Here is a 20,298-nt window from a genome sequence, read left to right as displayed (position 1 = left end):
CTGCTAAGGATTGCCCCCAGGTCTTCGTACGTTCAACTAATGCTCTATTCCTCTGAGCTACATCCCCTTAGATTGCAAGTAGTTGCATTTGGGAATAGATAAAAAGTGAGCCGAGGAATAAAATCGCTGTTTAGCCCCCTAGCTTGCAAAATGTATTTTTCAATCTCCCTGTTGGTCTAGTGGTTAGGATTCGGTTCTTTTACCACCGCTGCCTGGGTTTGATTCCCGCTCAGGGAATGACTTGCTTTTGGGGCAACACTAGGCATAAGTCAAAAACTTGGCACAACTGCAGAAAGAGTTATACTCTTCTGAGTCAGCGACCTAAGGACTGTTGCAATCTCGAGAACTCTCTGCTGCTCTACCAACATTCCTATCAAAGGTCAACAAGTGAAGATTTCTTCTCTCAGGGAAAGATATTTTTTTGTCAAGCACATGTCATGGTACACTGCTGTCAAAAAGTTGCCGTAAGCCACAAGAAAAAGTACAATCCTTCGAGCCGGATTTGAACCAGCGACCTAAGGATTACAGCAATTTCACCTACAGTCCTCCGCTCTACCAACTGAGCTATCGAAGGATAAAAAATGTAGTCAAACGCCATCACCTAGATGGTCAGAGGTTTGGCAGAAGCATATGTTCCCTTTAAGAAATTAATCTGCTGAGTTTGGTGGTTTCTTGGAGCTGCTAAGGATTGCCCCCAGGTCTTCGTACGTTCAACTAATGCTCTATTCCTCTGAGCTACATCCCCTTAGATTGCAAGTAGTTGCATTTGGGAATAGATAAAAAGTGAGCCGAGGAATAAAATCGCTGTTTAGCCCCCTAGCTTGCAAAATGTATTTTTCAATCTCCCTGTTGGTCTAGTGGTTAGGATTCGGTTCTTTTACCACCGCTGCCTGGGTTTGATTCCCGCTCAGGGAATGACTTGCTTTTGGGGCAACACTAGGCATAAGTCAAAAACTTGGCACAACTGCAGAAAAAGTTATACTCTTCTGAGTCAGCGACCTAAGGACTGTTGCAATCTCGAGAACTCTCTGCTGCTCTACCAACATTCCTATCAAAGGTCAACAAGTGAAGATTTCTTCTCTCAGGGAAAGATATTTTTTTGTCAAGCACATGTCATGGTACACTGCTGTCAAAAAGTTGCCGTAAGCCACAAGAAAAAGTACAATCCTTCGAGCCGGATTTGAACCAGCGACCTAAGGATTACAGCAACTTCACCTACAGTCCTCCGCTCTACCAACTGAGCTATCGAAGGATAAAAAATGTAGTCAAACGCCATCACCTAGATGGTCAGAGGTTTGGCAGAAGCATATGTTCCCTTTAAGAAATTAATCTGCTGAGTTTGGTGGTTTCTTGGAGCTGCTAAGGATTGCCCCCAGGTCTTCGTACGTTCAACTAATGCTCTATTCCTCTGAGCTACATCCCCTTAGATTGCAAGTAGTTGCATTTGGGAATAGATAAAAAGTGAGCCGAGGAATAAAATCGCTGTTTAGCCCCCTAGCTTGCAAAATGTATTTTTCAATCTCCCTGTTGGTCTAGTGGTTAGGATTCGGTTCTTTTACCACCGCGGCCTGGGTTTGATTCCCGCTCAGGGAATGACTTGCTTTTGGGGCAACACTAGGCATAAGTCAAAAACTTGGCACAACTGCAGAAAAAGTTATACTCTTCTGAGTCAGCGACCTAAGGACTGTTGCAATCTCGAGAACTCTCTGCTGCTCTACCAACATTCCTATCAAAGGTCAACAAGTGAAGATTTCTTCTCTCAGGGAAAGATATTTTTTTGTCAAGCACATGTCATGGTTCACTGCTGTCAAAAAGTTGCCGTAAGCCACAAGAAAAAGTACAATCCTTCGAGCCGGATTTAAACCAGCGACCTAAGGATTACAGCAATTTCACCTACAGTCCTCCGCTCTACCAACTGAGCTATCTAAGGATAAAAAATGTAGTCAAACGCCATCACCTAGATGGTCAGAGGTTTGTCAGAAGCATATGTTCCCTTTAAGAAATTAATCTGCTGAGTTTGGTGGTTTCTTGGAGCTGCTAAGGATTGCCCCCAGGTCTTCGTACGTTCAACTAATGCTCTATTCCTCTGAGCTACATCCCCTTAGATTGCAAGTAGTTGCATTTGGGAATAGATAAAAAGTGAGCCGAGGAATAAAATCGCTGTTTAGCCCCCTAGCTTGCAAAATGTATTTTTCAATCTCCCTGTTGGTCTAGTGGTTAGGATTCGGTTATTTTACCACCGCGGCCTGGGTTTGATTCCCGCTCAGGGAATGACTTGCTTTTGGGGCAACACTAGGCATAAGTCAAAAACTTGGCACAACTGCAGAAAAAGTTATACTCTTCTGAGTCAGCGACCTAAGGACTGTTGCAATCTCGAGAACTCTCTGCTGCTCTACCAACATTCCTATCAAAGGTCAACAAGTGAAGAGTTCTTCTCTCAGGGAAATATATTTTTTTGTCAAGCACATGTCATGGTACACTGCTGTCAAAAAGTTGGCGTAAGCCACAAGAAAAAGTATAATCTTTCGAGCCAGATTTGAACCAGCGACCTAAGGATTACAGCAATTTCACCTACAGTCCTCCGCTCTACCAACTGAGCTATTGAAGGTTAAAATATGTAGTCAAACGCCATCACCTAGATGGTCAGAGGTTTGGCAGCAGCATATGTTCCCTTTAAGAAATGAATCTGCTGAGTTTGGTGGTTTCTTGGAGCTGCTAAGGATTGCCCCCAGGTCTTCGTACGTTCAACTAATGCTCTATTCCTCTGAGCTACATCCCCTTAGATTGCAAGTAGTTGCATTTGGGAATAGATAAAAAGTGAGCCGAGGAATAAAATCGCTGTTTAGCCCCCTAGCTTGCAAAATGTATTTTTCAATCTCCCTGTTGGTCTAGTGGTTAGGATTCGGTTCTTTTACCACCGCTGCCTGGGTTTGATTCCCGCTCAGGGAATGACTTGCTTTTGGGGCAACACTAGGCATAAGTCAAAAACTTGGCACAACTGCAGAAAAAGTTATACTCTTCTGAGTCAGCGACCTAAGGACTGTTGCAATCTCGAGAACTCTCTGCTGCTCTACCAACATTCCTATCAAAGGTCAACAAGTGAAGATTTCTTCTCTCAGGGAAAGATATTTTTTTGTCAAGCACATGTCATGGTACACTGCTGTCAAAAAGTTGCCGTAAGCCACAAGAAAAAGTACAATCCTTCGAGCCGGATTTGAACCAGCGACCTAAGGATTACAGCAACTTCACCTACAGTCCTCCGCTCTACCAACTGAGCTATCGAAGGATAAAAAATGTAGTCAAACGCCATCACCTAGATGGTCAGAGGTTTGGCAGAAGCATATGTTCCCTTTAAGAAATTAATCTGCTGAGTTTGGTGGTTTCTTGGAGCTGCTAAGGATTGCCCCCAGGTCTTCGTACGTTCAACTAATGCTCTATTCCTCTGAGCTACATCCCCTTAGATTGCAAGTAGTTGCATTTGGGAATAGATAAAAAGTGAGCCGAGGAATAAAATCGCTGTTTAGCCCCCTAGCTTGCAAAATGTATTTTTCAATCTCCCTGTTGGTCTAGTGGTTAGGATTCGGTTCTTTTACCACCGCGGCCTGGGTTTGATTCCCGCTCAGGGAATGACTTGCTTTTGGGGCAACACTAGGCATAAGTCAAAAACTTGGCACAACTGCAGAAAAAGTTATACTCTTCTGAGTCAGCGACCTAAGGACTGTTGCAATCTCGAGAACTCTCTGCTGCTCTACCAACATTCCTATCAAAGGTCAACAAGTGAAGATTTCTTCTCTCAGGGAAAGATATTTTTTTGTCAAGCACATGTCATGGTTCACTGCTGTCAAAAAGTTGCCGTAAGCCACAAGAAAAAGTACAATCCTTCGAGCCGGATTTAAACCAGCGACCTAAGGATTACAGCAATTTCACCTACAGTCCTCCGCTCTACCAACTGAGCTATCTAAGGATAAAAAATGTAGTCAAACGCCATCACCTAGATGGTCAGAGGTTTGTCAGAAGCATATGTTCCCTTTAAGAAATTAATCTGCTGAGTTTGGTGGTTTCTTGGAGCTGCTAAGGATTGCCCCCAGGTCTTCGTACGTTCAACTAATGCTCTATTCCTCTGAGCTACATCCCCTTAGATTGCAAGTAGTTGCATTTGGGAATAGATAAAAAGTGAGCCGAGGAATAAAATCGCTGTTTAGCCCCCTAGCTTGCAAAATGTATTTTTCAATCTCCCTGTTGGTCTAGTGGTTAGGATTCGGTTATTTTACCACCGCGGCCTGGGTTTGATTCCCGCTCAGGGAATGACTTGCTTTTGGGGCAACACTAGGCATAAGTCAAAAACTTGGCACAACTGCAGAAAAAGTTATACTCTTCTGAGTCAGCGACCTAAGGACTGTTGCAATCTCGAGAACTCTCTGCTGCTCTACCAACATTCCTATCAAAGGTCAACAAGTGAAGAGTTCTTCTCTCAGGGAAATATATTTTTTTGTCAAGCACATGTCATGGTACACTGCTGTCAAAAAGTTGGCGTAAGCCACAAGAAAAAGTATAATCTTTCGAGCCAGATTTGAACCAGCGACCTAAGGATTACAGCAATTTCACCTACAGTCCTCCGCTCTACCAACTGAGCTATTGAAGGTTAAAATATGTAGTCAAACGCCATCACCTAGATGGTCAGAGGTTTGGCAGCAGCATATGTTCCCTTTAAGAAATGAATCTGCTGAGTTTGGTGGTTTCTTGGAGCTGCTAAGGATTGCCCCCAGGTCTTCGTACGTTCAACTAATGCTCTATTCCTCTGAGCTACATCCCCTTAGATTGCAAGTAGTTGCATTTGGGAATAGATAAAAAGTGAGCCGAGGAATAAAATCGCTGTTTAGCCCCCTAGCTTGCAAAATGTATTTTTCAATCTCCCTGTTGGTCTAGTGGTTAGGATTCGGTTCTTTTACCACCGCTGCCTGGGTTTGATTCCCGCTCAGGGAATGACTTGCTTTTGGGGCAACACTAGGCATAAGTCAAAAACTTGGCACAACTGCAGAAAAAGTTATACTCTTCTGAATCAGCGACCTAAGGACTGTTGCAATCTCGAGAACTCTCTGCTGCTCTACCAACATTCCTATCAAAGGTCAACAAGTGAAGATTTCTTCTCTCAGGGAAATATATTTTTTGTCAAGCACATGTCATGGTACACTGCTGTCAAAAAGTTGGCGTAAGCCACAAGAAAAAGTACAATCCTTCGAGCCAGATTTGAACCAGCGACCTAAGGATTACAGCAATTTCACCTACAGTCCTCCGCTCTACCAACTGAGCTATTGAAGGTTAAAATATGTAGTCAAACGCCATCACCTAGATGGTCGGAGGTTTGGCAGCAGCATATGTTCCCTTTAAGAAATTAATCTGCTGAGTTTGGTGGTTTCTTGGAGCTGCTAAGGATTGCCCCCAGGTCTTCGTACGTTCAACTAATGCTCTATTCCTCTGAGCTACATCCCCTTAGATTGCAAGTAGTTGCATTTGGGAATAGATAAAAAGTGAGCCGAGGAATAAAATCGCTGTTTAGCCCCCTAGCTTGCAAAATGTATTTTTCAATCTCCCTGTTGGTCTAGTGGTTAGGATTCGGTTCTTTTACCACCGCTGCCTGGGTTTGATTCCCGCTCAGGGAATGACTTGCTTTTGGGGCAACACTAGGCATAAGTCAAAAACTTGGCACAACTGCAGAAAAAGTTATACTCTTCTGAATCAGCGACCTAAGGACTGTTGCAATCTCGAGAACTCTCTGCTGCTCTACCAACATTCCTATCAAAGGTCAACAAGTGAAGATTTCTTCTCTCAGGGAAAGATATTTTTTTGTCAAGCACATGTCATGGTTCACTGCTGTCAAAAAGTTGCCGTAAGCCACAAGAAAAAGTACAATCCTTCGAGCCGGATTTGAACCAGCGACCTAAGGATTACAGCAATTTCACCTACAGTCCTCCGCTCTACCAACTGAGCTATCAAAGGATAAAAAACGTAGTCAAACGCCATCACCTAGATGGTCAGAGGTTTGGCAGCAGCATATGTTCCCTTTAAGAAATTAATCTGCTGAGTTTGGTGGTTTCTTGGAGCTGCTAAGGATTGCCCCCAGGTCTTCGTACGTTCAACTAATGCTCTATTCCTCTGAGCTACATCCCCTTAGATTGCAAGTAGTTGCATTTGGGAATAGACAAAAAGTGAGCCGAGGAATAAAATCGCTGTTTAGCCCCCTAGCTTGCGAAATGTATTTTTCTCTCTCCCTGTTGGTCTAGTGGTAAGGATTCGGTTCTTTTACCACCGCGGCCTGGGTTTGATTCCCGCTCAGGGAATGACTTGCTTTTGGGTAAACACTAGGCATAAGTCAAAAACTTGGAACAACTGCAGAATAAGTTATACTCTTCTGAGTCAGCGACATACGGACTGTTGCAATCTCGAGAACTCTCTGTTGCTCTACCAACATTCCTATCAAAGGTCAACAAGTGAAGATTTCTTCTCTCAGGGAAATATATTTTTTTGTCAAGCACATGTCATGGTACACTGCTGTCAAAAAGTTGGCGTAAGCCACAAGAAAAAGTACAATCCTTCGAGCCAGATTTGAACCAGCGACCTAAGGATTACAGCAATTTCACCTACAGTCCTCCGTTCTACCAACTGAGCTATCGAAGGTTAAAATATGTAGTCAAACGCCATCACCTAGATGGTCAGAGGTTTGGCAGCAGCATATGTTCCCTTTAAGAAATTAATCTGCTGAGTTTGGTGGTTTCTTGGAGCTGCTAAGGATTGCCCCCAGGTCTTCGTACGTTCAACTAATGCTCTATTCCTCTGAGCTACATCCCCTTAGATTGCAAGTAGTTGCATTTGGGAATAGATAAAAAGTGAGCCGAGGAATAAAATCGCTGTTTAGCCCCCTAGCTTGCAAAATGTATTTTTCAATCTCCCTGTTGGTCTAGTGGTTAGGATTCGGTTCTTTTACCACCGCTGCCTGGGTTTGATTCCCGCTCAGGGAATGACTTACTTTTGGGGCAACACTAGGCATAAGTCAAAAACTTGGCACAACTGCAGAAAAAGTTATACTCTTCTGAGTCAGCGACCTAAGGACTGTTGCAATCTCGAGAACTCTCTGCTGCTCTACCAACATTCCTATCAAAGGTCAACAAGTGAAGATTTCTTCTCTCAGGGAAAGATATTTTTTTGTCAAGCACATGTCATGGTTCACTGCTGTCAAAAAGTTGCCGTAAGCCACAAGAAAAAGTACAATCCTTCGAGCCGGATTTAAACCAGCGACCTAAGGATTACAGCAATTTCACCTACAGTCCTCCGCTCTACCAACTGAGCTATCTAAGGATAAAAAATGTAGTCAAACGCCATCACCTAGATGGTCAGAGGTTTGTCAGAAGCATATGTTCCCTTTAAGAAATTAATCTGCTGAGTTTGGTGGTTTCTTGGAGCTGCTAAGGATTGCCCCCAGGTCTTCGTACGTTCAACTAATGCTCTATTCCTCTGAGCTACATCCCCTTAGATTGCAAGTAGTTGCATTTGGGAATAGACAAAAAGTGAGCCGAGGAATAAAATCGCTGTTTAGCCCCCTAGCCTGCAAAATGTATTTTCCTCTCTCCCTGTTGGTCTAGTGGTTAGGATTCGGTTCTTTTACCACCGCGGCCTGGGTTTGATTCCCGCTCAGGGAATGACTTGCTTTTGGGTAAACACTAGGCATAAGTCAAAAACTTGGAACAACTGCAGAATAAGTTATACTCTTCTGAGTCAGCGACATACGGACTGTTGCAATCTCGAGAACTCTCTGCTGCTCTACCAACATTGCTACCAAAGGTCAACAAGTGAAGATTTCTTCTCTCAGGGAAATATATTTTTTTGTCAAGCACATGTCATGGTACACTGCTGTCAAAAAGTTGGCGTAAGCCACAAGAAAAAGTACAATCCTTCGAGCCAGATTTGAACCAGCGACCTAAGGATTACAGCAATTTCACCTACAGTCCTCCGCTCTACCAACTGAGCTATCGAAGGTTAAAATATGTAGTCAAACGCCATCACCTAGATGGTCAGAGGTTTGGCAGCAGCATATGTTCCCTTTAAGAAATTAATCTGCTGAGTTTGGTGGTTTCTTGGAGCTGCTAAGGATTGCCCCCAGGTCTTCGTACGTTCAACTAATGCTCTATTCCTCTGAGCTACATCCCCTTAGATTGCAAGTAGTTGCATTTGGGAATAGATAAAAAGTGAGCTGAGGAATAAAATCGCTGTTTAGCCCCCTAGCTTGCAAAATGTATTTTTCAATCTCCCTGTTGGTCTAGTGGTTAGGATTCGGTTCTTTTACCACCGCTGCCTGGGTTTGATTCCCGCTCAGGGAATGACTTGCTTTTGGGGCAACACTAGGCATAAGTCAAAAACTTGGCACAACTGCAGAAAAAGTTATACTCTTCTGAATCAGCGACCTAAGGACTGTTGCAATCTCGAGAACTCTCTACTGCTCTACCAACATTCCTATCAAAGGTCAACAAGTGAAGATTTCTTCTCTCAGGGAAAGATATCTTTTTGTCAAGCACATGTCATGGTTCACTGCTGTCAAAAAGTTGGCGTAAGCCACAAGAAAAAGTACAATCCTTCGAGCCGGATTTGAACCAGCAACCTAAGGATTACAGCAATTTCACCTACAGTCCTCCACTCTACCAACTGAGCTATCGAAGGACAAAATATGTAGTCAAACGCCATCACCTAGATGGCCAGAGGTTTGGCAGAAGCATATGTTCCCTTTAAGAAATTAATCTGCTGAGTTTGGTGGTTTCTTGGAGCTGCTGAGGATTGCCCCCAGGTCTTCGTACGTTCAACTAATGCACTAGTCCTCTGAGCTACATCCCCTTAGATTGCAAGTAGTTGCATTTGGGAATCGACAAAAAGTGAGCCGAGGAATAAAATAGCTGTTTAGCCCCCTAGCTTGCAAAAAGTATTTTTCTCTCTCCCTGTTGGTCTAGTGGTTAGGATTCGGTTCTTTTACCACCAAGGCCTGGGTTTGATTCCCGCTCAGGGAATGACTTGCTTTTGGGGAAACACTAGGCATAAGTCAAAAACTTGGCACAACTGCAGAAAAAGTTATACTCTTCTGAGTCAGCGACCTAAGGACTGTTGCAATCTCGAGAACTCTCTGCTGCTCTACCAACATTCCTATCAAAGGTCAACAAGTGAAGATTTCTTCTCTCAGGGAAAGATATTTTTTGTCAAGCACATGTCATGGTTCACTGCTGTCAAAAAGTTGCCGTAAGCTACAAGTACAATCCTTCGAGCCGGATTTGAACCAGCGACCTAAGGATTACAGCAATTTCACCTACAGTCCTCCTCTCTACCAACTGAGCTATCGAAGGATAAAAAATGTAGTCAAACGCCATCACCTAGATGGTCAGAGGTTTGGCAGAAGCATATGTTCCCTTTAAGAAATTAATCTGCTGAGTTTGGTGGTTTCTTGGAGCTGCTAAGGATTGCCCCCAGGTCTTCGTACGTTCAACTAATGCTCTATTCCTCTGAGCTACATCCCCTTAGATTGCAAGTAGTTGCATTTGGGAATAGATAAAAAGTGAGCCGAGGAATAAAATCGCTGTTTAGCCCCCTAGCTTGCAAAATGTATTTTTCTCTCTCCCTGTTGGTCTAGTGGTTAGGATTCGGTTCTTTTACCACCGCTGCCTGGGTTTGATTCCCGCTCAGGGAATGACTTGCTTTTGGGGCAACACTAGGCATAAGTCAAAAACTTGGCACAACTGCAGAAAAAGTTATACTCTTCTGAGTCAGCGACCTAAGGACTGTTGCAATCTCGAGAACTCTCTGCTGCTCTACCAACATTCCTATCAAAGGTCAACAAGTGAAGATTTCTTCTCTCAGGGAAAGATATTTTTTTGTCAAGCACATGTCATGGTTCACTGCTGTCAAAAAGTTGCCGTAAGCCACAAGAAAAAGTACAATCCTTCGAGCCGGATTTAAACCAGCGACCTAAGGATTACAGCAATTTCACCTACAGTCCTCCGCTCTACCAACTGAGCTATCGAAGGTTAAAATATGTAGTCAAACGCCATCACCTAGATGGTCAGAGGTTTGGCAGCAGCATATGTTCCCTTTAAGAAATTAATCTGCTGAGTTTGGTGGTTTCTTGGAGCTGCTAAGGATTGCCCCCAGGTCTTCGTACGTTCAACTAATGCTCTATTCCTCTGAGCTACATCCCCTTAGATTGCAAGTAGTTGCATTTGGGAATAGATAAAAAGTGAGCCGAGGAATAAAATCGCTGTTTAGCCCCCTAGCTTGCAAAATGTATTTTTCAATCTCCCTGTTGGTCTAGTGGTTAGGATTCGGTTCTTTTACCACCGCTGCCTGGGTTTGATTCCCGCTCAGGGAATGACTTGCTTTTGGGGCAACACTAGGCATAAGTCAAAAACTTGGCACAACTGCAGAAAAAGTTATACTCTTCTGAGTCAGCGACCTAAGGACTGTTGCAATCTCGAGAACTCTCTGCTGCTCTACCAACATTCCTATCAAAGGTCAACAAGTGAAGATTTCTTCTCTCAGGGAAAGATATTTTTTTGTCAAGCACATGTCATGGTTCACTGCTGTCAAAAAGTTGCCGTAAACCACAAGAAAAAGTACAATCCTTCGAGCCGGATTTGAACCAGCGACCTAAAGATTACAGCAATTTCACCTACAGTCCTCCGCTCTTCCAACTGAGCTATCGAAGGATAAAAAATGTATTCAAACGCCATCACCTAGATGGTCAGAGGTTTGGCAGAAGCATATGTTCCCTTTAAGAAATTAATCTGCTGAGTTTGGTGGTTTCTTGGAGCTGCTAAGGATTGCCCCCAGGTCTTCGTACGTTCAACTAATGCTCTATTCCTCTGAGCTACATCCCCTTAGATTGCAAGTAGTTGCATTTGGAAAAAGACAAAAAGTGAGCCGAGGAATAAAATCGCTGTTTAGCCCCCTAGCTTGCAAAAAGTATTTTTCTCTCTCCCTGTTGGTCTAGTGGTTAGTATTCAGTTCTATTACCACCGCGGCCTGGGTTTGATTCCCGCTCAGGGAATGACTTGCTTTTGGGGAAACACTAGGCATATGTCAAAAACTTGGCACAACTGCAGAAAAAGTTATACTCTTCTGAGTCAGCGACCTAAGGACTGTTGCAATCTCGAGAACTCTCTGCTGCTCTACCAACATTCCTATCAAAGGTCAACAAGTGAAGATTTCTTCTCTCAGGGAAAGATATTTTTTTGTCAAGCACATGTCATGGTACACTGCTGTCAATAAGTTGGCGTAAGCCACAAGAAAAAGTACAATCCTTCGAGCCGGATTTGAACCAGCGACCTAAGGATTACAGCAATTTCACCTACAGTCCTCCGCTCTTCCAACTGAGCTATCGAAGGACAAAAAATGTATTCAAACGCCATCACCTAGATGGTCAGAGGTTTGGCAGAAGCATATGTTCCCTTTAAGAAATTAATCTGCTGAGTTTGTTGGTTTCTTGGAGCTGCTAAGGATTGCCCCCAGGTCTTCGTACGTTCAACTAATGCTCTATTCCTCTGAGCTACATCCCCTTAGATTGCAAGTAGTTGCATTTGGAAAAAGACAAAAAGTGAGCCGAGGAATAAAATCGCTGTTTAGCCCCCTAGCTTGCAAAATGTATTTTTCTCTCTCCCTGTTGGTCTAGTGGTTAGGATTCGGTTCTTTTACCACCGCGGCCTGGGTTTGATTCCCGCTCAGGGAATGACTTGCTTTTGGGGAAACACTAGGCATAAGTCAAAAACTTGGCACAACTGCAGAAAAAGTTATACTCTTCTGAATCAGCGACCTAAGGACTGTTGCAATCTCGAGAACTCTCTACTGCTCTACCAACATTCCTATCAAAGGTCAACAAGTGAAGATTTCTTCTCTCAGGGAAAGATATCTTTTTGTCAAGCACATGTCATGGTTCACTGCTGTCAAAAAGTTGGCGTAAGCCACAAGAAAAAGTACAATCCTTCGAGCCGGATTTGAACCAGCGACCTAAGGATTACAGCAATTTCACCTACAGTCCTCCGCTCTACCAACTGAGCTATCGAAGGATAAAAAATGTAGTCAAACGCCATCACCTAGATGGTCAGAGGTTTGGCAGAAGCATATGTTCCCTTTAAGAAATTAATCTGCTGAGTTTGGTGGTTTCTTGGTGCTGCTAAGGATTGCCCCCAGGTCTTTGATTTGGCAGAAGCATATGTTCCCTTTAAGAAATTAATCTGCTGAGTTTGGTGGTTTCTTGGAGCTACTGAGGATTGCCCCCAGGTCTTCGTACGTTCAACTAATGCTCTATTCCTCTGAGCTACATCCCCTTAGATTGCAAGTAGTTGCATTTGGGAATAGACAAAAAGTGAGCCGAGGAATAAAATCGCTGTTTAGCCCCCTAGCTTGCGAAAAGTATTTTTCTCTCTCCCTGTTGGTCTAGTGGTTAGGATTCATTTCTTTTACCACCGCTGCCTGGGTTTGATTCCCGCTCAGGGAATGACTTGCTTTTGGGGAAACACTAGGCATAAGTCAAAAACTTGGAACAACTGCAGAATAAGTTATACTCTTCTGAGTCAGCGACATACGGACTGTCGCAATCTCGAGAACTCTCTGCTGCTCTACCAACATTCCTATCAAAGGTCAACAAGTGAAGATTTCTTCTCTCAGGGAAAGATATTTTTTTGTCAAGCACATGTCATGGTACACTGCTGTCAAAAAGTTGGCGTAAGCCACAAGAAAAAGTACAATCCTTCGAGCCGGATTTGAACCAGCGACCTAAGGATTACAGCAATTTCACCTACAGTCCTCCGCTCTACCAACTGAGCTATCGAAGGATAAAAAATGTAGTCAAACGCCATCACCTAGATGGTCAGAGGTTTGGCAGAAGCATATGTTCCCTTTAAGAAATTAATCTGCTGAGTTTGGTGGTTTCTTGGAGCTGCTAAGGATTGCCCCCAGGTCTTCGTACGTTCAACTAATGCTCTATTCCTCTGAGCTACATCCCCTTAGATTGCAAGTAGTTGCATTTGGAAATAGACAAAAAGTGAGCCGAGGAATAAAATCGCTGTTTAGCCCCCTAGCTTGTGAAATGTATTTTTCTCTCTCCCTGTTGGTCTAGTGGTTAGGATTCGGTTCTTTTACCACCGCGGCCGGGGTTTGATTCCCGCTCAGGGAATGACTTGCTTTTGGGGAAACACTAGGCATAAGTCAAAAACTTGGCACAACTGCAGAAAAAGTTATACTCTTCTGAATCAGCGACCAAAGGACTGTTGCAATCTCGAGAAGTCTCTGCTGCTCTACCAACATTCCTATCAAAGGTCAACAAGTGAAGATTTCTTCTCTCAGGGAAATATTTTTTTTTGTCAAGCACATGTCATGGTACACTGCTGTCAAAAAGTTGGCATAAGGCACAAGAAAAAGTACAATCCTTTGAGCCGGATTTGAACAAGCGACCTAAGGATTACAGCAATTTCACCTACAGTCCTCCGCTCTACCAACTGAGCTATCGAAGGATAAAAAATGTAGTCAAACGCCATCACCTAGATGGTCAGAGGTTTGGCAGAAGCATATGTTCCCTTTAAGAAATTAATCTGCTGAGTTTGGTGGTTTCTTGGAGCTGCTGAGGATTGCCCCCAGGTCTTCGTACGTTCAACTAATGCTCTATTCCTCTGAGCTACATCCCCTTAGATTGCAAGTAGTTGCATTTGGGAATAGACAAAAAGTGAGCCGAGGAATAAAATCGCTGTTTAGCCCCCTAGCTTGCGAAATGTATTTTTCTCTCTCCCTGTTGGTCTAGTGGTTAGGATTCGGTTCTTTTACCACCGCGGCCTGGGTTTGATTCCCGCTCAGGGAATGTCTTGCTTTTGGGTAAACACTAGGCATAAGTCAAAAACTTGGAACAACTGCAGAATAAGTTATACTCTTCTGAGTCAGCGACATACGGACTGTCGCAATCTCGAGAACTCTCTGCTGCTCTACCAACATTCCTATCAAAGGTCAACAAGTGAAGATTTCTTCTCTCACGGAAATATTTTTTTTTGTCAAGCACATGTCATGGTACACTGCTGTCAAAAAGTTGCCGTAAGCCACAAGAAAAAGTACAATCCTTCGAGCCGGATTTGAACCAGCGACCTAAGGATTACAGCAATTTCACCTACAGTCCTCCGCTCTACCAACTGAGCTATCGAAGGATAAAAAATGTAGTCAAACGCCATCACCTAGATGGTCAGAGGTTTGGCAGAAGCATATGTTCCCTTTAAGAAATTAATCTGCTGAGTTTGGTGGTTCAACTAATGCTCTAGTCCTCTGAGCTACATCCCCTTAGATTGCAAGTAGTTGCATTTGGGAATAGACAAAAAGTGAGCCGAGGAATAAAATCGCTGTTTAGCCCCCTAGCTTGTGAAATGTATTTTTCTCTCTCCCTGTTGGTCTAGTGGTTAGGATTCGGTTCTTTTACCACCGCGGCCTGGGTTTGATTCCCGCTCAGGGAATGACTTGCTTTTGGGGAAACACTAGGCATAAGTCAAAAACTTGGCACAACTGCAGAAAAAGTTATACTCTTCTGAATCAGCGACCAAAGGACTGTTGCAATCTCGAGAACTCTCTGCTGCTCTACCAACATTCCTATCAAAGGTCAACAAGTGAAGATTTCTTCTCTCAGAGAAAGATATTTTTTTGTCAAGCACATGTCATGGTACACTGCTGTCAAAAAGTTGGCATAAGGCACAAGAAAAAGTACAATCCTTTGAGCCGGATTTGAACAAGCGACCTAAGGATTACAGCAATTTCACCTACAGTCCTCCGCTCTACGAACTGAGCTATCGAAGGATAAAAAATGTATTCAAACACCATCACCTAGATGGTCAGAGGTTTGGCAGAAGCATATGTTCCCTTTAAGAAATTAATCTGCTGAGTTTGGTGGTTTCTTGGAGCTGCTGAGGATTGCCCCCAGGTCTTCGTACGTTCAACTAATGCTCTATTCCTCTGAGCTACATCCCCTTAGATTGCAAGTAGTTGCATTTGGGAATAGACAAAAAGTGAGCCGAGGAATAAAATCGCTGTTTAGCCCACTAGCTTGCGAAATGTATTTTTCTCTCTCCCTGTTGGTCTAGTGGTTAGGATTCGGTTCTTTTACCACCGCGGCCTGGGTTTGATTCCCGCTCAGGGAATGTCTTGCTTTTGGGTAAACACTAGGCATAAGTCAAAAACTTGGAACAACTGCAGAATAAGTTATACTCTTCTGAGTCAGCGACATACGGACTGTCGCAATCTCGAGAACTCTCTGCTGCTCTACCAACATTCCTATCAAAGGTCAACAAGTGAAGATTTCTTCTCTCAGGGAAATATTTTTTTTTGTCAAGCACATGTCATGGTACACTGCTGTCAAAAAGTTGCCGTAAGCCACAAGAAAAAGTACAATCCTTCGAGCCGGACTTGAACCAGCGACCTAAGGATTACAGCAATTTCACCTACAGTCCTCCGCTCTACCAACTGAGCTATCGAAGGATAAAAAATGTGGTCAAACGCCATCACCTAGATGGTCAGAGGTTTGGCAGAAGCATATGTTCCCTTTAAGAAATTTATCTGCTGAGTTTGGTGGTTCAACTAATGCTCTAGTCCTCTGAGCTACATCCCCTTAGATTGCAAGTAGTTGCATTTGGGAATAGACAAAAAGTGAGCCGAGGAATAAAATCGCTGTTTAGCCCCCTAGCTTGTGAAATGTATTTTTCTCTCTCCCTGTTGGTCTAGTGGTTAGGATTCGGTTCTTTTACCACCGCGGCCTGGGTTTGATTCCCGCTCAGGGAATGACTTGCTTTTGGGGAAACACTAGGCATAAGTCAAAAACTTGGCACTACTGCAGAAAAAGTTATACTCTTCTGAATCAGCGACCAAAGGACTGTTGCAATCTCGAGAACTCTCTGCTGCTCTACCAACATTCCTATCAAAGGTCAACAAGTGAAGATTTCTTCTCTCAGAGAAAGATATTTTTTTGTCAAGCACATGTCATGGTACACTGCTGTCAAAAAGTTGGCATAAGGCACAAGAAAAAGTACAATCCTTTGAGCCGGATTTGAACAAGCAACCTAAGGATTACAGCAATTTCACCTACAGTCCTCCGCTCTACGAACTGAGCTATCGAAGGATAAAAAATGTATTCAAACACCATCACCTAGATGGTCAGAGGTTTGGCAGAAGCATATGTTCCCTTTAAGAAATTAATCTGCTGAGTTTGGTGGTTTCTTGGAGCTGCTGAGGATTGCCCCCAGGTCTTCGTACGTTCAACTAATGCTCTATTCCTCTGAGCTACATCCCCTTAGATTGCAAGTAGTTGCATTTGGGAATAGACAAAAAGTGAGCCGAGGAATAAAATCGCTGTTTAGCCCCCTAGCTTGCGAAATGTATTTTTCTCTCTCCCTGTTGGTCTAGTGGTAAGGATTCGGTTCTTTTACCACCGCGGCCTGGGTTTGATTCCCGCTCAGGGAATGTCTTGCTTTTGGGTAAACACTAGGCATAAGTCAAAAACTTGGAACAACTGCAGAATAAGTTATACTCTTCTGAGTCAGCGACATACGGACTGTCGCAATCTCGAGAACTCTCTGCTGCTCTACCAACATTCCTATCAAAGGTCAACAAGTGAAGATTTCTTCTCTCAGGGAAATATTTTTTTTTGTCAAGCACATGTCATGGTACACTGCTGTCAAAAAGTTGGCGTAAGCCACAAGAAAAAGTACAATCCTTCGAGCCGGATTTGAACCAGCGACCTAAGGATTACAGCAATTTCACCTACAGTCCTCCGCTCTACCAACTGATCTATCGAAGGTTAAAATATGTAGTCAAACGCCATCACCTACATGGTCAGAGGTTTGGCAGCAGCATATGTTCCCTTTAAGAAATTAATCTGCTGAGTTTGGTGGTTTCTTGGAGCTGCTAAGGATTGCCCCCAGGTCTTTGTACGTTCAACTAATGCTCTATTCCTCTGAGCTACATCCCCTTAGATTGCAAGTAGTTGCATTTGGAAATAGACAAAAAGTGAGCCGAGGAATAAAATCGCTGTTTAGCCCCCTAGCTTGCGAAATGTATTTTTCTCTCTCCCTGTTGGTCTAGTGGTTAGGATTCGGTTCTTTTACCACCGCGGCCTGGGTTTGATTCCCGCTCAGGGAATGACTTGCTTTTGGGGAAACACTAGGCATAAGTCAAAAACTTGGCACAACTGCAGAAAAAGTTATACTCTTCTGAATCAGCGACCAAAGGACTGTTGCAATCTCGAGAACTCTCTGCTGCTCTACCAACATTCCTATCAAAGGTCAACAAGTGAAGATTTCTTCTCTCAGAGAAAGATATTTTTTGTCAAGCACATGTCATGGTACACTGCTGTCAAAAAGTTGGCGTAAGGCACAAGAAAAAGTACAATCCTTCGAGCCGGATTTGAACAAGCGACCTAAGGATTACAGCAATTTCACCTACAGTCCACCGCTCTACCAACTGAGCTATCGAAGGATAAAAAATGTAGTCAAACGCCATCACCTAGATGGTCAGAGGTTTGGCAGAAGCATATGTTCCCTTTAAGAAATTAATCTGCTGAGTTTGGTGGTTTCTTGGAGCTGCTGAGGATTGCCCCCAGGTCTTCGTACGTTCAACTAATGCTCTATTCCTCTGAGCTACATCCCCTTAGATTGCAAGTAGTTGCATTTGGGAATAGATAAAAAGTGAGCCGAGGAATAAAATCGCTGTTTAGCCCCCTAGCTTGCGAAATGTATTTTTCTCTCTCCCTGTTGGTCTAGTGGTTAGGATTCGGTTCTTTTACCACCGCGGCCTGGGTTTGATTCCCGCTCAGGGAATGACTTGCTTTTGGGTAAACACTAGGCATAAGTCAAAAACTTGGAACAACTGCAGAATAAGTTATACTCTTCTGAGTCAGCGACATACGGACTGTTGCAATCTCGAGAACTCTCTGCTGCTATTCCAACATTCCTATCAAAGGTCAACCAGTGAAGATTTCTTCTCTCAGGGAAATATATTTTTTTGTCAAGCACATGTCATGGTACACTGCTGTCAAAAAGTTGGCGTAAGCCACAAGAAAAAGTACAATCCTTCGAGCCAGATTTGAACCAGCGACCTAAGGATTACAGCAATTTCACCTACAGTCCTCCGCTCTACCAACTGAGCTATCGAAGGTTAAAATATATAGTCAAACGCCATCACCTAGATGGTCAGAGGTTTGGCAGCAGCATATGTTCCCTTTAAGAAATTAATCTGCTGAGTTTGGTGGTTTCTTGGAGCTGCTAAGGATTGCCCCCAGGTCTTCGTACGTTCAACTAATGCTCTATTCCTCTGAGCTACATCCCCTTAGATTGCAAGTAGTTGCATTTGGGAATAGATAAAAAGTGAGCCGAGGAATAAAATCGCTGTTTAGCCCCCTAGCTTGCAAAATGTATTTTTCAATCTCCCTGTTGGTCTAGTGGTTAGGATTCGGTTCTTTTACCACCGCTGCCTGGGTTTGATTCCCGCTCAGGGAATGACTTGCTTTTGGGGCAACACTAGGCATAAGTCAAAAACTTGGCACAACTGCAGAAAAAGTTATACTCTTCTGAGTCAGCGACCTAAGGACTGTTGCAATCTCGAGAACTCTCTGCTGCTCTACCAACATTCCTATCAAAGGTCAACAAGTGAAGATTTCTTCTCTCAGGGAAAGATATTTTTTTGTCAAGCACATGTCATGGTTCACTGCTGTCAAAAAGTTGCTGTAAGCCACAAGAAAAAGTACAATCCTTCGAGCCGGATTTGAACCAGCGACCTAAGGATTACAGCAATTTCACCTACAGTCCACCGCTCTACCAACTGAGCTATCGAAGGATAAAAAATGTAGTCAAACGCCATCACCTAGATGGTCAGAGGTTTGGCAGAAGCATATGTTCCCTTTAAGAAATTAATCTGCTGAGTTTGGTGGTTTCTTGGAGCTGCTGAGGATTGCCCCCAGGTCTTCGTACGTTCAACTAATGCTCTATTCCTCTGAGCTACATCCCCTTAGATTGCAAGTAGTTGCATTTGGGAATAGATAAAAAGTGAGCCGAGGAATAAAATCGCTGTTTAGCCCCCTAGCTTGCGAAATGTATTTTTCTCTCTCCCTGTTGGTCTAGTGGTTAGGATTCGGTTCTTTTACCACCGCGGCCTGGGTTTGATTCCCGCTCAGGGAATGACTTGCTTTTGGGTAAACACTAGGCATAAGTCAAAAACTTGGAACAACTGCAGAATAAGTTATACTCTTCTGAGTCAGCGACATACGGACTGTTGCAATCTCGAGAACTCTCTGCTGCTCTACCAACATTCCTATCAAAGGTCAACAAGTGAAGATTTCTTCTCTCAGGGAAATATATTTTTTTGTCAAGCACATGTCATGGTACACTGCTGTCAAAAAGTTGGCGTAAGCCACAAGAAAAAGTACAATCCTTCGAGCCAGATTTGAACCAGCGACCTAAAGATTACAGCAATTTCACCTACAGTCCTCCGCTCTACCAACTGAGCTATCGAAGGTTAAAATATATAGTCAAACGCCATCACCTAGATGGTCAGAGGTTTGGCAGCAGCATATGTTCCCTTTAAGAAATTAATCTGCTGAGTTTGGTGGTTTCTTGGAGCTGCTAAGGATTGCCCCCAGGTCTTCGTACGTTCAACTAATGCTCTATTCCTCTGAGCTACATCCCCTTAGATTGCAAGTAGTTGCATTTGGGAATAGATAAAAAGTGAGCCGAGGAATAAAATCGCTGTTTAGCCCCCTAGCTTGCAAAATGTATTTTTCAATCTCCCTGTTGGTCTAGTGGTTAGGATTCGGTTCTTTTACCACCGCTGCCTGGGTTTGATTCCCGCTCAGGGAATGACTTGCTTTTGGGGCAACACTAGGCATAAGTCAAAAACTTGGCACAACTGCAGAAAAAGTTATACTCTTCTGAGTCAGCGACCTAAGGACTGTTGCAATCTCGAGAACTCTCTGCTGCTCTACCAACATTCCTATCAAAGGTCAACAAGTGAAGATTTCTTCTCTCAGGGAAAGATATTTTTTTGTCAAGCACATGTCATGGTTCACTGCTGTCAAAAAGTTGCTGTAAGCCACAAGAAAAAGTACAATCCTTCGAGCCGGATTTGAACCAGCGACCTAAGGATTACAGCAATTTCACCTACAGTCCACCGCTCTACCAACTGAGCTATCGAAGGAAAAAAAAATGTAGTCAAACGCCATCACCTAGATGGTCAGAGGTTTGGCAGAAGCATATGTTC

The 20,298-nt window shown here is 43.5% G+C and overlaps 28 non-coding genes across 28 annotated transcripts; all 28 read right to left on the bottom strand.

Annotated features, from left to right (window-relative positions):
- Window positions 1–487: 487 nt before the first annotated feature.
- On the bottom strand, window positions 488–574 carry trnay-gua. The gene is given in 2 exon segments: window positions 488–523; window positions 538–574. It is a non-coding gene; the product is annotated as a tRNA-Tyr (tRNA).
- Window positions 575–1,165: 591 nt separating this feature from the next.
- Window positions 1,166–1,252, bottom strand: trnay-gua. Its single transcript is given in 2 exon segments — window positions 1,166–1,201; window positions 1,216–1,252. It is a non-coding gene; the product is annotated as a tRNA-Tyr (tRNA).
- A 591-nt stretch (window positions 1,253–1,843) lies between these two features.
- Window positions 1,844–1,930, bottom strand: trnay-gua. Its single transcript is given in 2 exon segments — window positions 1,844–1,879; window positions 1,894–1,930. It is a non-coding gene; the product is annotated as a tRNA-Tyr (tRNA).
- A 591-nt stretch (window positions 1,931–2,521) lies between these two features.
- trnay-gua lies at window positions 2,522–2,608 on the bottom strand. Its single transcript is given in 2 exon segments — window positions 2,522–2,557; window positions 2,572–2,608. It is a non-coding gene; the product is annotated as a tRNA-Tyr (tRNA).
- Window positions 2,609–3,199: 591 nt separating this feature from the next.
- Window positions 3,200–3,286, bottom strand: trnay-gua. Its single transcript is given in 2 exon segments — window positions 3,200–3,235; window positions 3,250–3,286. It is a non-coding gene; the product is annotated as a tRNA-Tyr (tRNA).
- Window positions 3,287–3,877: 591 nt separating this feature from the next.
- trnay-gua lies at window positions 3,878–3,964 on the bottom strand. The gene is given in 2 exon segments: window positions 3,878–3,913; window positions 3,928–3,964. It is a non-coding gene; the product is annotated as a tRNA-Tyr (tRNA).
- A 591-nt stretch (window positions 3,965–4,555) lies between these two features.
- On the bottom strand, window positions 4,556–4,642 carry trnay-gua. The gene is given in 2 exon segments: window positions 4,556–4,591; window positions 4,606–4,642. It is a non-coding gene; the product is annotated as a tRNA-Tyr (tRNA).
- Window positions 4,643–5,232: 590 nt separating this feature from the next.
- trnay-gua lies at window positions 5,233–5,319 on the bottom strand. The gene is given in 2 exon segments: window positions 5,233–5,268; window positions 5,283–5,319. It is a non-coding gene; the product is annotated as a tRNA-Tyr (tRNA).
- A 591-nt stretch (window positions 5,320–5,910) lies between these two features.
- trnay-gua lies at window positions 5,911–5,997 on the bottom strand. Its single transcript is given in 2 exon segments — window positions 5,911–5,946; window positions 5,961–5,997. It is a non-coding gene; the product is annotated as a tRNA-Tyr (tRNA).
- A 591-nt stretch (window positions 5,998–6,588) lies between these two features.
- trnay-gua lies at window positions 6,589–6,675 on the bottom strand. Its single transcript is given in 2 exon segments — window positions 6,589–6,624; window positions 6,639–6,675. It is a non-coding gene; the product is annotated as a tRNA-Tyr (tRNA).
- A 591-nt stretch (window positions 6,676–7,266) lies between these two features.
- trnay-gua lies at window positions 7,267–7,353 on the bottom strand. The gene is given in 2 exon segments: window positions 7,267–7,302; window positions 7,317–7,353. It is a non-coding gene; the product is annotated as a tRNA-Tyr (tRNA).
- A 591-nt stretch (window positions 7,354–7,944) lies between these two features.
- trnay-gua lies at window positions 7,945–8,031 on the bottom strand. The gene is given in 2 exon segments: window positions 7,945–7,980; window positions 7,995–8,031. It is a non-coding gene; the product is annotated as a tRNA-Tyr (tRNA).
- A 591-nt stretch (window positions 8,032–8,622) lies between these two features.
- Window positions 8,623–8,709, bottom strand: trnay-gua. The gene is given in 2 exon segments: window positions 8,623–8,658; window positions 8,673–8,709. It is a non-coding gene; the product is annotated as a tRNA-Tyr (tRNA).
- Window positions 8,710–9,293: 584 nt separating this feature from the next.
- trnay-gua lies at window positions 9,294–9,380 on the bottom strand. Its single transcript is given in 2 exon segments — window positions 9,294–9,329; window positions 9,344–9,380. It is a non-coding gene; the product is annotated as a tRNA-Tyr (tRNA).
- Window positions 9,381–9,971: 591 nt separating this feature from the next.
- trnay-gua lies at window positions 9,972–10,058 on the bottom strand. Its single transcript is given in 2 exon segments — window positions 9,972–10,007; window positions 10,022–10,058. It is a non-coding gene; the product is annotated as a tRNA-Tyr (tRNA).
- Window positions 10,059–10,649: 591 nt separating this feature from the next.
- Window positions 10,650–10,736, bottom strand: trnay-gua. Its single transcript is given in 2 exon segments — window positions 10,650–10,685; window positions 10,700–10,736. It is a non-coding gene; the product is annotated as a tRNA-Tyr (tRNA).
- A 591-nt stretch (window positions 10,737–11,327) lies between these two features.
- On the bottom strand, window positions 11,328–11,414 carry trnay-gua. The gene is given in 2 exon segments: window positions 11,328–11,363; window positions 11,378–11,414. It is a non-coding gene; the product is annotated as a tRNA-Tyr (tRNA).
- Window positions 11,415–12,005: 591 nt separating this feature from the next.
- trnay-gua lies at window positions 12,006–12,092 on the bottom strand. The gene is given in 2 exon segments: window positions 12,006–12,041; window positions 12,056–12,092. It is a non-coding gene; the product is annotated as a tRNA-Tyr (tRNA).
- A 681-nt stretch (window positions 12,093–12,773) lies between these two features.
- trnay-gua lies at window positions 12,774–12,860 on the bottom strand. Its single transcript is given in 2 exon segments — window positions 12,774–12,809; window positions 12,824–12,860. It is a non-coding gene; the product is annotated as a tRNA-Tyr (tRNA).
- Window positions 12,861–13,451: 591 nt separating this feature from the next.
- trnay-gua lies at window positions 13,452–13,538 on the bottom strand. Its single transcript is given in 2 exon segments — window positions 13,452–13,487; window positions 13,502–13,538. It is a non-coding gene; the product is annotated as a tRNA-Tyr (tRNA).
- Window positions 13,539–14,129: 591 nt separating this feature from the next.
- On the bottom strand, window positions 14,130–14,216 carry trnay-gua. Its single transcript is given in 2 exon segments — window positions 14,130–14,165; window positions 14,180–14,216. It is a non-coding gene; the product is annotated as a tRNA-Tyr (tRNA).
- Window positions 14,217–15,444: 1,228 nt separating this feature from the next.
- trnay-gua lies at window positions 15,445–15,531 on the bottom strand. Its single transcript is given in 2 exon segments — window positions 15,445–15,480; window positions 15,495–15,531. It is a non-coding gene; the product is annotated as a tRNA-Tyr (tRNA).
- A 1,228-nt stretch (window positions 15,532–16,759) lies between these two features.
- Window positions 16,760–16,846, bottom strand: trnay-gua. Its single transcript is given in 2 exon segments — window positions 16,760–16,795; window positions 16,810–16,846. It is a non-coding gene; the product is annotated as a tRNA-Tyr (tRNA).
- A 590-nt stretch (window positions 16,847–17,436) lies between these two features.
- On the bottom strand, window positions 17,437–17,523 carry trnay-gua. Its single transcript is given in 2 exon segments — window positions 17,437–17,472; window positions 17,487–17,523. It is a non-coding gene; the product is annotated as a tRNA-Tyr (tRNA).
- Window positions 17,524–18,114: 591 nt separating this feature from the next.
- trnay-gua lies at window positions 18,115–18,201 on the bottom strand. Its single transcript is given in 2 exon segments — window positions 18,115–18,150; window positions 18,165–18,201. It is a non-coding gene; the product is annotated as a tRNA-Tyr (tRNA).
- A 591-nt stretch (window positions 18,202–18,792) lies between these two features.
- Window positions 18,793–18,879, bottom strand: trnay-gua. Its single transcript is given in 2 exon segments — window positions 18,793–18,828; window positions 18,843–18,879. It is a non-coding gene; the product is annotated as a tRNA-Tyr (tRNA).
- A 591-nt stretch (window positions 18,880–19,470) lies between these two features.
- trnay-gua lies at window positions 19,471–19,557 on the bottom strand. Its single transcript is given in 2 exon segments — window positions 19,471–19,506; window positions 19,521–19,557. It is a non-coding gene; the product is annotated as a tRNA-Tyr (tRNA).
- Window positions 19,558–20,148: 591 nt separating this feature from the next.
- Window positions 20,149–20,235, bottom strand: trnay-gua. Its single transcript is given in 2 exon segments — window positions 20,149–20,184; window positions 20,199–20,235. It is a non-coding gene; the product is annotated as a tRNA-Tyr (tRNA).
- Between the last annotated feature and the right edge of the window lie 63 nt (window positions 20,236–20,298).

The sequence above is a fragment of the Oncorhynchus mykiss genome, chromosome 21 (genome assembly GCF_013265735.2).
Source record: "Oncorhynchus mykiss isolate Arlee chromosome 21, USDA_OmykA_1.1, whole genome shotgun sequence".
Taxonomy (NCBI): Eukaryota; Metazoa; Chordata; class Actinopteri; order Salmoniformes; family Salmonidae; genus Oncorhynchus; species Oncorhynchus mykiss.
This window is presented reverse-complemented; position numbering and strand designations above follow the sequence as displayed.